Genomic DNA, 12,548 nt, shown 5'->3' on the forward strand with positions numbered 1-12,548 from the left:
CTTCCAAACCCCTAAATAAATGCATCTGCTCCAGCCTAATTCATCTCAGTCTTCTCCCTTCTTGTATGCAACTTCACGCAAACAAACTTTCTAAATGAAAAGATAGCTTACCTGGACAATGCTTTGAGTATGAAGTAATGAAAACTGATAAAGCCAGACATCCCAACTCTAGCACAGAGATTTGATTGCAAATTTCCATTGCAAAGGAGCAGAGGGAACTGGAAATCTGACAAATGCCTTCAAATTAACCTGTGTTTTCACAATGCACGCTGTGTTTAAAATGAATGGCAGACTTTATCATTTGGAGCTCCTTCAAGGACTCTGGCCTTCTCTGCTTTGTTCTAATTCTTCAGACATATTTCCAAGAAGCACAAAGCTACGTAAGTGGATGATATTATGGAGATTTTTTCTAAGCAGGATTTTTTTTCCCCCACAGTAATTTTTAAAGCCTGAATTTAAAAAGATAGCCCGGAACTTTTTCCTTCCTGCATGGACACATCAGTCCCTCCCATGCAGTCGGCCCCTGGCTCCTTGGAGCCATGCCGGGCGCAGGAGGCAGCGAGCAGCCCAGTGCAGCCAGCCTGGCCCGAACGCCACACGCTCGGGGCTCCCGAAATTCCCCCGTCCAGCTGCGTCTGCATGGCCACGCAGACCTGGCCCGCTCCCGCCTCAGGACAGAGCTGCTCCGGGGCCACGGCAGCCACGGCGCGTTTCTAGGGCAGAACCCGGGGAACCAGCGCCGCTTACCCCTATTTTACATGCCAAAGATAACAGCCGTCTTTTCTGAAAGTTCCGTCCAGAAAGCCATATGTGCTGCCTCAGAAAAGCATTTCGCTTCAAAGTTGCCCCTCTTAATCTGTACACATTTTTACAAATAATGACTTTCTTTTAAAGCTCTAGTATTAGTTCCATCTGTTTAAAATAGCATATAAATGAAGCTATATGATTCTATGTGCAAATATATCAGATATGCTGCAAGACAAAAAAATAGGATTAATCTAATAATTCAACTGTGTCTTTAGCAAGTTTCCTATGGGAAAAATCAGTCTTATTTTCCCCGCAGATCTGATACTGAGAGATTCTTTCTACTAAGCACATTAAAAGCTATTGGAACCAAAATCCTATCTATGCATGTGTAGAGATACACATATAGAAACAAGAGGCATCCGTAGCTTTATAGAAGAGGCTGTATCAAGATTTCCAATTAAAGCAAGGGTAGTCCCTTCCTATATTTTAGCAACTGGATTGTATTTTGCCTAGAACAAAGAAACCTTAAGGGAAGTAAATTTTCTGGAGGAGAAGTGCATGCATGTATGTGTTTGAATGCAGTACCTAACAATTCCTGTACAAATTATTCCTTAATTCCTTAGATTTATTTTGGTATTTGCACAGTGGTTTATCTGCCCGGTCCTGCACTCGTCACTTGTTCGCTCCCATCTTTTCACACCACATACAGCCCTCGCCACCTCTTTTTGCACCCTGGCAGAACTGGGAACTCCCCAGCCCCCGGCCGGCTGCGCTCAGGGCGCGGGGAGCCCCTGGCACCCGCCCGGGCTGGCGGCTGCTGCGCCCTCCCCAGCCCGCGTCCTGCCCTCGCCAGACGGCAGGAGGGTGCCCTCGGACTTGACCCCGCAGCAGCGCCTGCTCGGGCTGGACCCAGCGCCCAGGAGGTGGGGGCCGCGGGGCACTCCCCGCTTAACCCCTCTGCTCCTGGGCACCTCTGACCCCGGCGCCGCTGCCCTCCTCCCTTCGGGGGCACGCAGGATCACCCCGGGAGCGGGAAAGGACAAGAACGCAGGAGCAGCGAGAGGCTGTCGCAGGAGGGCACAGCGCAGCACGGCCAGAGGAGCCGCAGAACCGCCGAAAAGGGGGACGTTTGGTTTGTGTTAACTACCCAGACAGATGCACTTCGGCATGTTTGCATTTATGGAATCCATATGTTGTCATGGGAAATGAGAGGACAGCAACACCAAACTGGAATTGGCGATGCAAACGCAAAGAAAACGTACGTGGCTACCAGGCTCTGCGTTTGCACATGTTCTTGCGAAGGTGCCTGTTCTGGAATATCGACAGTTATTAGATTTCCTTGCCACCTTCTCCACATTTAATTTTTCTTTGCTCTGCAAAAAGTGTGTATATAAGCAGCCCCCATTCTCAGACCGGTCTACCGGATCTACAGCCTCTGGTTAAACATGCGCTTCTTCCAAGTTATACCAAGTACTAAGAGACAAGGGTTACTTTATTCTTGCCTCAACTTCGACATCAACACACGTTTGTTTCATATTCAGCAAGAACAACAGTTACGAATTACATGCACCTTTACAGATAGCGCACCAAGCAGCCCTGAAAAATCCTACTTGCCCCAGGGCTTGTAGGTTTTGTTTTGTGTTTTTTTCTCTTTTCTTTTTTTTTTTTTTTTTTAAAGGGGAAGTTAATGTTAGCAATTATTCTTCCATAATTCTAGACAAACATATATTGAGCAGGGACTGACAATTTTTTAAGGGCAGCTTTTAAAGTCAAACTGGTAACGTACTGGAGTCTATCCATTTAACAACCCATAAGAACTCATACACAGCATGCGCAATATAACAGTACACATCAGTGCTGCATTTAGAATATTGAAATAACTATGGTATGTATTAAACCTCAATTCTTAAAACCCATGAATCTCTTGCAAATGCAAGACACTTCCAGTAATGTATCAACTAGGACAGCCCTTCCAATTTCCAATAATCTGTCCTCTACTTTCATCCCCCCATCCCACTTAAGGGACTTGTCAAAATTTCAAATGACTACCCCACATTAAGAAATACGGAAAGCTTGATACATTTAATTGAAAATATTTACTAACAAACATGCAGTTTATTACCTTTCAGTATAAAATACATCTACATTAAGGATCTCCAAAATGGAAAAACTGACCGCAACTGCATTCCTTGTTCAATGCTATGAAACAAACCAGGAACTTAATTATTTGAGTTACCATTAAAAATAAAAATTTTAAAAAAGGAAAAAGAGAAAAAAATTAAAAAGGCAATTTGAAAAGCTTCTTTAGATTTTCAAGAGAGATGATTTAATTCAGCTGCATTGCTGCCAGTAATAAAACAGTCTCTTACAGAGAAAGCTGAAGAAAACATATTCCTGAAGCTTGGATAGAGGTTCCTTACTGGTTCACTTCCTCCTAAAATTCCAATCCCACGTTCCCAGCGATCATCTACATTTTTCACCAGGGCTGGAATGGGGAGGGAAAAGCTGCTGGAAATAAAAATTTTAAATAATAAGCACAGATGGACTCAAACAGAAAGTGGAAAATGTTACCGTAAGGCTAGAGAAATATTTATTAAATCAAACCAGAGGTTCTGTTGGGACTGCAGGAATGTTGCATCCTTTCCTAAAAAAAAAAAAAAAAAAAAAAAAAGGAAAAAAAAGAAAAAAAAAGGGGGGGGGAGGAAAAGAGGAGGGGGTGGGGGGAGAAAAGAGAAAGCAAGAAAGAAAAAAGGCAGAGGCACAGCCGCCTCCTGGAGTTCCCCATTGTCCGGGGCTATAGAGAGCCCCAGAATGGCATTAAACTCACAAAAGGCATATTGTGCAGGGGACAAAAAAAGCCCCTTCTTCTACAATAACTTTTAGCTTCTTATTTTAGAAAATGACAAAGCTGTTGCCAGCGATGGCTGGTGAAACCTGTAGCCCGGCTCCCAGCGCGGCTGGACGCGGCTGTATTGATCCGCTGTCCCGCTCGGAACGGCGGCCGCAAAGTTTGAACGGGAGCGCGGGCACAGCGCGGGAGTACCGCGGGATGCTGCGCGGCCGCTCCGCCGCGCTCCGCGCCCGCCCCGCGCCGGGGCCGCTGCCGGGGCGACACAAAGTTGCGCTCGCTGCCGGCCGCAACTTTCCCGGCTCCTCCCGGGGAAACTTCGGCGTTGGCGGCGGGGGTCGAGCTCGCCTCGCCCTGCCCTGCGCGGGGCGGCGCGGCCCCGCCCGGGGCGCGGGGGCAGGTGGCCCCGCGGAGCGCCCCGCCGGAGCGGTGCGGAGCCGCCCGCCGGCCCCCTCCCCTGCGCGGCGCTGCGCGGCAGGGTGCGGAGCAGCGCGGAGCGGCGCCCCCCCCGCCGCGGGCTGGGGGCCGGCCGCTTGCCCCAAGTTTCGGTGCGGCGCCGCCGCCGCGCTCCCCCCGCCCGCTCCTGCTCGCTCGCTCCCTCCCCCGCCGCCTGGGCTGAATCTTATTGATCCAGAAGGTGGCTAATTAGCCCTTCCCGTCGTGCCTGGGTAATGAGGCACATGCGCACTGCACTAATCAGCCATTTTTTGCAGGAAACTAATTAGCAGAATAAAGATCCAAAGAGTTTTTTTTCTTCCCAATCATCAGATCTGAGTCCGGGCGCTTCCTGCTCCGGCGACCGCCAGCCCCGCCGCCCGCTCCGCGCCGCTCCGCCCCGACCCGACCGCCGCCGCCGCTGCTGCTGCCGCCGCCCGCGGCCCCCTCTCTCCGGGGGGCTGCAAACTCCCCGACAACGATGCTGCTGCTGGGCAGCGGCGGCGGCGGCGGCGGCTCCCGCTCGGCTCCGGCTGCTGCCCCCGGCTCCCGCTGCTGCTGCCCCGGGCCCCTCCGCGGAGCGCGCTCCTGCCGCCGCAGCCGCCGCAGCCTGCATGGGATCTGTAGCCCCCGCGCCGCCGCCCGGGATTAAAAGCGCCGCCGCCGCCGGAGCAGCGACCGCGTAAGTGGCAACTTTTCTGCCCTGTCCCCCGCTCGGGCTCCTCCTGCTCGGGGCGCCCGGGCTGCTTTGCATGGGGCTGGTCCGGCCCCCCCTCCCGCCCGCTCCCACCCACCGCCCCGGATCCCCCAGCAAACTTTGTGCCGCTCGCCGTCCCGGAGCCCCGCCGCCGCCGCCGGGGACGCGCAGGTGCCGGCGCCGCGGGGGCCGCTGCGCGCCCGCGGAGCCCCCGCCCCGCCCGCCGGCCATGGCCGCGGGGCGCGGAGCGGCGCGGCGCTGCTCGGCTTTGTGCGCGGCGGGGCGGGCGGCGGGGCGCGGGCATCGATCGGCGGGGGCCCGGCCCCGCGGGGGCTCCGCGCCCAGCGGCCGTCGCGCGTGGGCTCCGCGGAGCCGGCGCCTCCCGGGAGCCCGCAGGGGCAGGGGCGGCTCGGGCGGCCCCCGGGGGTGCCCCGCGGGGCTCCGCGCCGGTGACGCGCTGGAAAACAAAAGGGCGAAGAAGTGCCGAAAACTGGCCCGGCCGCGGGGCGGCCCGACCCGCCGCCCGGGCCCCGCGCCGGGAGCTGCCCGAGCGGCCTGGCCAGCCAGAGTAATTCTGATTTTTGTTTTCCGCGGGCAGGCTCAGTTTTGGGAAGAATGCGGCTAGGGGGATGGGAGAGGTGAAGGCAGCAAACGCCACTGTAGGCCGATCCCCCCCTTCTCAGTTTCAGTTTTTAATTACTTAATGCTGAATCGCACGGCGCTTATCTAAATATTTGCAAATGCTCTTTCCTATTGATTCCTCTGAATAAACTGTGCTCCTCGCCCTCGGAGGGAAGGCGATTCACGCTCTCCTGAAACTAACCCTCCAGAGGAGAGTGTGTTTGTGTGGGGGACACATACGGCTGTATGGCTGTGTATAAACGCGGATGTATGTAGCACGCACACACGGGTTTCTTACTGTGAATTATTTATAATTTGGGTTGCGTGCTTTTTCGTGGTTTTGGTTTTTGTTTTTAATTGTTGAACTCTCTCTGCTTTTTTTTTTTTTTTTTTTTTTAATTCCGAGAAAGGTCTGTTTCTTTTTCAGGCTCTGGGTATGTCCTGTACTTTATGTGGATATGTAACATATACGCGTCTCTTCCTCGGTCGTCTGTCTGTCTTTCTCTTCTCGCTCCTGTTTAATATGGAGCAATTTTCTGGAGGCTCAGTGACTCCCTCCTTAGGGTCACATTGAGTTCGAATTCATCTGAAGGTGCAGGAATCCTGCAAAGGGGGCAATAAGAGAATAGAGAGAAAGGGGTCAAGTTGGCTGCTTAGACGCCAAAACTCCCACAGCTGCCTTTAAAAATATATATATGTGATATTTTGCTTTCCTTGCCGTATTATAAATTGTAGCCTCCCCTTTCAGGTATTTTCTTTACAGCTTTTGCCTCCCCTCCCCATGCCCCCCCGTTAGGGGAGAAGGGGGGGAGGAGGGAAAATAAAAGGAAAAGAAATGGGGGGGGGGGGGGGAAGAGACAAAAAAAATAAAACCCATTGAGTTTAGGCAAATAAGGTTTGGTCTCCGTATCCTATTACAAAGCACTTTGAATATGCAAGACATCACACAAGACCAGTTATTCCAGTTACGACAAACTTAAAAAGAGAAAAAAAGAGAGGCATGTTTAGATTATAATTTGTTAGAGCAAGAATCATATTTAAAATTCTGTCTTTTAATTTTTTTTTCCAGCCTTGCATTGTCTCCAGCCTTTTTTTGACATCTAGTTTTTTTTTAATATTATTATTATTAAAATCTTTCTGTTGAGTTTAGGAAGACTGCTGCGAGCAACACATTTTCCTGTATTTTTGTTCCTGTATCTTGGAGGAGAGTTGGCAGGGATTTTGTGGTTTGCAGTTACACAATATGTTATCATGTTTTTAATCACTAAATCATTGCAGTGGTTATAGATTTACAGTCTTAGGGTATTACGGAGAGGAGCAGCGCAGCCTGCATGTACGGGAACATACGAGAGCATGCAGCTAACATGCTCGTGAACTTTGCTGTTAAATCGTTTCCCGGCCGAGCTTTGGCGCAGAGGAGAGCGAGCGTTTTGGCATCACCCCTCCACGCACTTGAGGAAAGTTTGCGCACCTCTCCCGGCCGGGCAGGAGCTCCGATGGGTGTCCCGCGCGCCCCGTCCCGCGGTGCTGGCGGTAAGCGGCGGGTCGGGGGGGCGGCCGGTGGGCCGGGGCCGCCACCTGCGCCGGGCCGGGGCCGGGGGGAGCGTGCTGGCTGCCCCGCCAGCCACGCTCCGCTCCCGTTTCCCCCTTTATTATGTAACAGAGCCCTCGGCAGCATTAAAAATTCAGCATTACAAGCTGATTGTAATGCTCCCTCATTAGGGAGCACTGTCTGGTCCGGCATTAAGGCAAGACGGAGCGTGGCTTTTTGGCTGCAGCACCGGCAGAGGCCGGGGGCAGCCGCGCAGCGGGGTGTCCCGGGCCCCCGGCCCCCGCGGGCGGCAGCAGGGCCGTGCCGGGCTCCCCGCCGCCGGCCAGGCCCGGGGCTCCCCCGCTGCCCCCCGCCCAGCGCTTTCCTCAGCGCCGGCCTTGGTGCAGGGACACCGCTTCCCAGCCGCCCTCCCAGCCGGGTCCCGCTCTGCAGGCCTTCAGCCAGAAACAAAAGCAAACAAAAGGCATATTAGAGGGGAGAGAAACTCTGTGGCTGGACACAGAGATTGCTTTGCTGTATTTGTAATTCTTTTTTGCCCTCTTTCCTTTTTAAACGGGGTCATTTTGGGAGGAGTGGGCAGCAGGAGGTTCGCTCCAGCCCCTCTCCGGTGCAGCGGCCGTGGCGCTGGCAGCGGCGCTGGCCCTGGGCTGCCGCAGCCCCCGTACCCTCCCTCCCGCCCGCCGCTGCCTTTTGTTCCCGCAGGACCAAGGTGCTGCTCGGGCAGGCGGCGGCGCGGGCGACCCCGCACGCCTGGCACCTTCTCCTGGCCTTGTCGTGGCTGCTGTCAAACCAGGGCCCGACGGCGGCCGCTTTGACAAAAGCAGAGGCGCGTGTCCCTCTTTCATCTCTCTGCTTTGACCCCCGCCCCGGTTCCCGTCGGTGTCGTGCTGGAGGCCGGGAGCAGCGCGGGGGAGCAGATTTACTTTGGGCCTGGCCAGCACGTGAATGGCTTCAGCGGAGATCGCTAAATCCTGAACTGGTGGACATATGGTTGGCTGCGTTAGCCTCCCCGTTAACACTTCCACTTTCCAAAATAATAATAGTAATAATAATATTAAAAAAAATGTTGCGTGAAGATGAAAAATGGCTAGCGGGCTTTTACATCAACTTTATTCACACGCTGTTCTGCTGGGGCTTGACTCTCTCACGTCAGCATTTCTCCCGCCGGTGTCAGACTCGCTCATCTGTGGTGGGAGAGTTTTCAGCAACCATCTTCTCGTAGGCGCTGGTGGTGGTGTGTGTGCCGGCTCTGCCGCGGTGCCGGGGCTGCGTTTGCGCTGGAGAGATTGCTGTGGTTCGGGAATGGACTGGAAAGAGGCTGAGCATTTCGCAGCTCCCCATTTCCCTTCATCAGAGCACGGCCGAGGTTCGGCCTTTGTGTGGCTTTAGGGGCCACGTGCTGGTGGGAGACGTGGGCCGCGAACAAAGCCAGGTGCCGCGCGCGGGACCCCCGCACCGCTCGTGGGGCTGCGCCCGGCCTGTGCTGTGTTCTCACTGAGCGACCACGGGGACTTCGGCCTGGGAGAGGCCTCGTGGCCGGAGTGGGCGCTGGTGGGGGCTGCCCCCCTCTGCCCCGCTCCTGTTTCCTCGCGGCGGGGTGTCCCCCACGCCCCTCTGGGAGCCCCTTGGGATGCTGGCCCTGCCGTCCCTGGGGGACACAGCGCGGGGAGGCCGGTGAGAGGAGCTGCTCCGGTGGGGACGGGGCTGCCCTTCCCTCCTCCCTCCCTCGCCAGCCAAAATTTGGGCCGGGTGTCCTGTGTGTGGCAGCGATGGGGCTGTCGAGGGCTGTCGTGGCAGGAGAGTGGGAATCAAAACATCTGCGCACAGGCCTGGGTGCTACAGCCTCTAATGGTTTTGACGGAGCTGTTGTGGTCTGTTGTCTGGAAAATCTGCATTCTGCGCTGTGCCCGAGGGGGGCCGCGGCACCGCAGACCGTGGCGGTACCTAAATATAACCGCCTCGCGCCGTGGGGTGAGGTGAGGGCAGGAGGGAGCAGGGCCTCCTGTCCCGCCTCCTGCTTTGTCTCTGATCTGCGATTCATGCATTTTTGTTTGCTCCCGAGGTTGGGTTTGTGTGTAGGCAGGGATTGGAGAAATAGATAAATTCCAGCTAGTTTAAAAAAAAAAAAAAAGGCAGGGTGGATGAGTTGGGCTTCCCTCGCTGCCGGGAGGTGACGGTCCTTGCCACTGGCTCGGGGATCCCACCAGCTCAAGGATCCCACCGGCTCAGGAAGCCTCGTCGCGCTGCTGCCCGCGGCCGCTGCCGTGGGAGCGGGCTGCACTAGCCTGCTTGCCTTGGTGATTTTCCTTCCCCTCGTAGATGCTGCGGATCTTGCTCAGGTCCCGCCATGCCAGTGAGGAGCGAGCGCTTTGCAGCGCTTCCTCGTTGGCTCCGCCAGACAGACGTGTCCATCTGTCGGTGCGGGAGGTGGGCGATCATCTCCCCAGCAGTGCCGGGTGGAGAGCAGGGGTATTCTGTGCCAGGTCTGCGCTTCCAGAGATGGACTGTAAACGCAGCTTGAAGCTCATTCCCATATGAAATTATTTTTCTGTTGGGGGTATCAGGAAGGGAGATCAATGCCGCGGCCGCACAGGCTGCAGCTGAGGGGTGGCTCATGGTGCATCCCAGGAGCCGCCAAGGAGGGTCCCGGTGTCCCGGCTGCACGGGGCCGAGCCTGGCCGGCCGGCGAGGTGCAAGGATGGTCAGAGGCGCTGGGTGCTGAGGAGCCCTGCTGCTGTCAGGCTGCAGCCACCCTGCGTTGCCCTTGAGTCTGCTGCTGGGAGAAAGACACTTAGCTGTTGATTGTAATTTCATTATGTCACAAGTGCCAAACATGCCTCTTGCTAATAAAAGGCAAAGCAGAGCAGCAATATATTTTTTTTCCCCCCATAAAACAAACATTTCCCGGTGTTTTCAATGGCATAGTGTGCGTTGCTGGGGAGCAGGAGGGTGCTGGCTTTCAAGTTTTAGATCTGGTTGGGGCTGAGCCGCGTGGGTTCCTTCACTCGTTGGTCATCCTGGAGCAGATAATGTGCGTGGTGCTTCTGGTAAAAGGTTTTCTCCGGTCCTCCCCCTGCCGTGGTATCTGGGGAAGCAGAGCCTGCGGGGCCTGTAACACATTAGGTCTTAGTGAATGTTTATTTTGATGGCCCAAGCATGGCTGCCTGAGAGCGGGTCCCTCCTCCAGGAGGGTGGGAGCAACGTGCCCTGGGAGCTGCTCCCGAGCCCGCCGGTCCCCGGTGGCAGGGAGCAGCCCCTGTCCTGCTTCGCATCTGCCTCCGGCTCGCAGCCACGCTTCCCTGGCTGTTGGTAGCTGAGCTCCAAAATGGCTGGTTGACTTGGTTCGGTAGCAGGAGTTTTAACCCTCCTTTTGCCACTCTGCCATTGACTGCCTTGTGCAAGTAGAGTCATGCTCACCACAGAATTCAGAGCACGTACTAAAATGTTGATAGTAGCATCGCAATAATGTGCTTGATCCTGCCAGGTTGGGTTGCTGGGTTTCCTGAGTGTCTCTGACGTCTGGTGATGGGGCTTGTAGGTTTTTGGTCTTCTTGTTGTAAGAGAGTTGAGTGAAGAAGGGGGAGGTGAGGGGGCAGGGGTGCAGAGGCTCAGCCAGTTGAATTGCAGCCAGGTGTGTCTTGTTTGGGTTGAGGGTTGTGGTCAGGTGCATGTTGTTTAGGATGATGCAGAATCTGGGGATTCTTCACCAAGGTACTTTTGGCGAGATACCATGCAATGGAAAAACATGCTAGCAGGCTTGGAGGCTCAGCTCAGAAAACTGAGCAGTGTGAGCGCATGAAACACAGAGCTACCTGGTGTCTTAGGCGCGCATTTGAGTGGCAGCTGCTAAGCAGAGCTGCTCCTGCGGTGTGAAGATGTTCTGGCTGTGCACACCAGCTCGTGCGTGTCGTGTGCGTGTTGCCTGCACCTCTGGTGTTGCAGGAGCTGGTGCACAGGCCCTTGGCCGCCTTGGGAAGCAGAGCAGAAGGGCTGCCCCTGCTGTGCTGGGGTGCAGTAGGTTCCTGCAGCACGGCTGTGGAGGCGATGCTGCGAGGCTGCAGTTCCTGGGGTTTGCTCTGTTTGACAGGGTTAGATGCAGGAGCTGGTCTCAGATGCGCTTCAGCGCTGTGCGGTGGCTGCTGGCGCTTCGGAGCCTGCTGCGGAGCGGTACCGCCGGGCAGCGGTGCCGGGGTGGTCTCTGCTCCTGGCATGTGTCCCCTGGCTGGGCTGAGGTTGCTCTGTGCCTGCTGGCGTGTGAGCAGCCAGGGGCTGCCCGGGGGAGTGGAGCCGTGGCCACGTCCCCGCTGTCCTTGCGCGTTCCCCTGGCAGCCCCTGACTGTGCCAGACAGAACTGTAGATGTCAGGCTTTGCACGGGAAGAGAGCGAGGAGGGAGGGGAGGGAGAGACCAGCGCGGCGGGGCTGGGAGTTTCGAATTAACCTTCTGCTTTGTTGGTGTGTAACACGGGGTGCCCTTGCCCCACAGCCTAGCATGCGCCACGACTGAGATTTATCAGGAGGAGCGGGGCTGGGGATGAGCCTGTTCCCCCGGTGTTGGGCCAGGAGCAAGGCTGCCCTCCCCACAGTGCTGGGGACGAAGGGACGGCAGGTGCCCAGGGCAGAGGGTCCAGCCGCTGGAGCCAAAGGGGCCTCACAGGTCCCGGCAGGGCTCCCTGGGCCCCCCGGGAGCTGCAGTCAGTGCATTCACCTCCGGCTTTGAGGAGTGGGGGCTTGGCCTTTCCTGCGGGAGGGGGCTCTGCAGCACCTCGGCATTTGCTCCTCGAAAGCTCCTTCACATGTCAGAGCATAAATTTGTCCTTTTTCATTTTCTTCTGTTAATTTTGTCCCTTCTAGTCTTACATACTTCTTTCCTCAGTTCCTTTCTTCTTGCTGTTTTTCATCTTCCGTAGAGACAGTTAAAAGCAGCTTAACACTGTGAGCTTGTTTGGAAGTCAAAAGATCCATTTTAGCTCTGATGCTGACTTTGGGCAAGCCACCAAGTGTTTGCCTCAGCTGGAGTATGAAATGGGATAATACATAGTTCTCATGCAGAGACTGTAAATGGGGGCTAATTATGAAAAATCATAATGTCTTAAATTCCCAGAACGTTGTTACATCCTTAAATTTTGTTCTTTGTTACTTTCTCAATTTTTCCCACCCTTCCAGATAATTCACAGGCTGTTACACTTTGTTCCCGCTACTTTCTGGTGCATGGACACCTTCCTACCCCGGGTTGCAGTGCTCTACCCACGATTGCGCTGGAGTCCTTAGAGAAGGATGTCCTCTCCTCTATCCACGTTGTAGATGAAGAAATTCATGCTGTAGCCTTCGCTGTTTTCCCAGTGCTTTGTGTGTGCTGAGGAGTTTGTTCTGGCACCTTGGAGGGGAGGGAGGCAGCTGGGGCAATGCCTTTGCAGTAACGTGGCAGGTGTGAGCCCAGCCGGGCTGTGAGCCGTGTCACAGCAGGGCTGCGCGCCCGGACGGTGCAGCTGGGTGCTGCTCCCGCCCCTGCTCCGCGCAGTTACCGCGCGCCTCGGTCATTGGGCATCTGCAAGGATCCCGCAGAACAAGGCCTGCGTCCTGCTTCAGCTGAGCTTTGTTAGGATGGGGGCGGAGGGCAGAGGTGAATCTCCTTGTCTCAGCTGGGTTT

The 12,548-nt window shown here is 55.4% G+C and overlaps 1 protein-coding gene across 7 annotated transcripts in view; it reads left to right on the forward strand.

Annotated features, from left to right (window-relative positions):
• ZFHX3 (zinc finger homeobox 3) overlaps positions 1–12,548 on the forward strand; it is a 166,891-nt gene that overhangs the window by 11,031 nt on the left and 143,312 nt on the right. For 2 of the 7 annotated variants that reach the window (XM_065641240.1, XM_065641241.1), the window contains exon 3: positions 4,364–4,712. The exons of 1 other annotated variant lie outside the window; for it this stretch is intronic. The gene's annotated coding sequence lies outside the window, so the exon portion shown is untranslated. Of the gene's footprint in view, positions 1–4,202; positions 4,264–4,363; positions 4,713–5,139; positions 5,296–6,655; positions 6,882–12,548 lie in introns of those variants that run through there. 4 more of the 7 variants (XM_065641242.1, XM_065641245.1, XM_065641239.1 and 1 more) reach the window with 4 other exon arrangements.

Source organism: Caloenas nicobarica, chromosome 9 (genome assembly GCF_036013445.1).
Source record: "Caloenas nicobarica isolate bCalNic1 chromosome 9, bCalNic1.hap1, whole genome shotgun sequence".
Taxonomy (NCBI): Eukaryota; Metazoa; Chordata; class Aves; order Columbiformes; family Columbidae; genus Caloenas; species Caloenas nicobarica.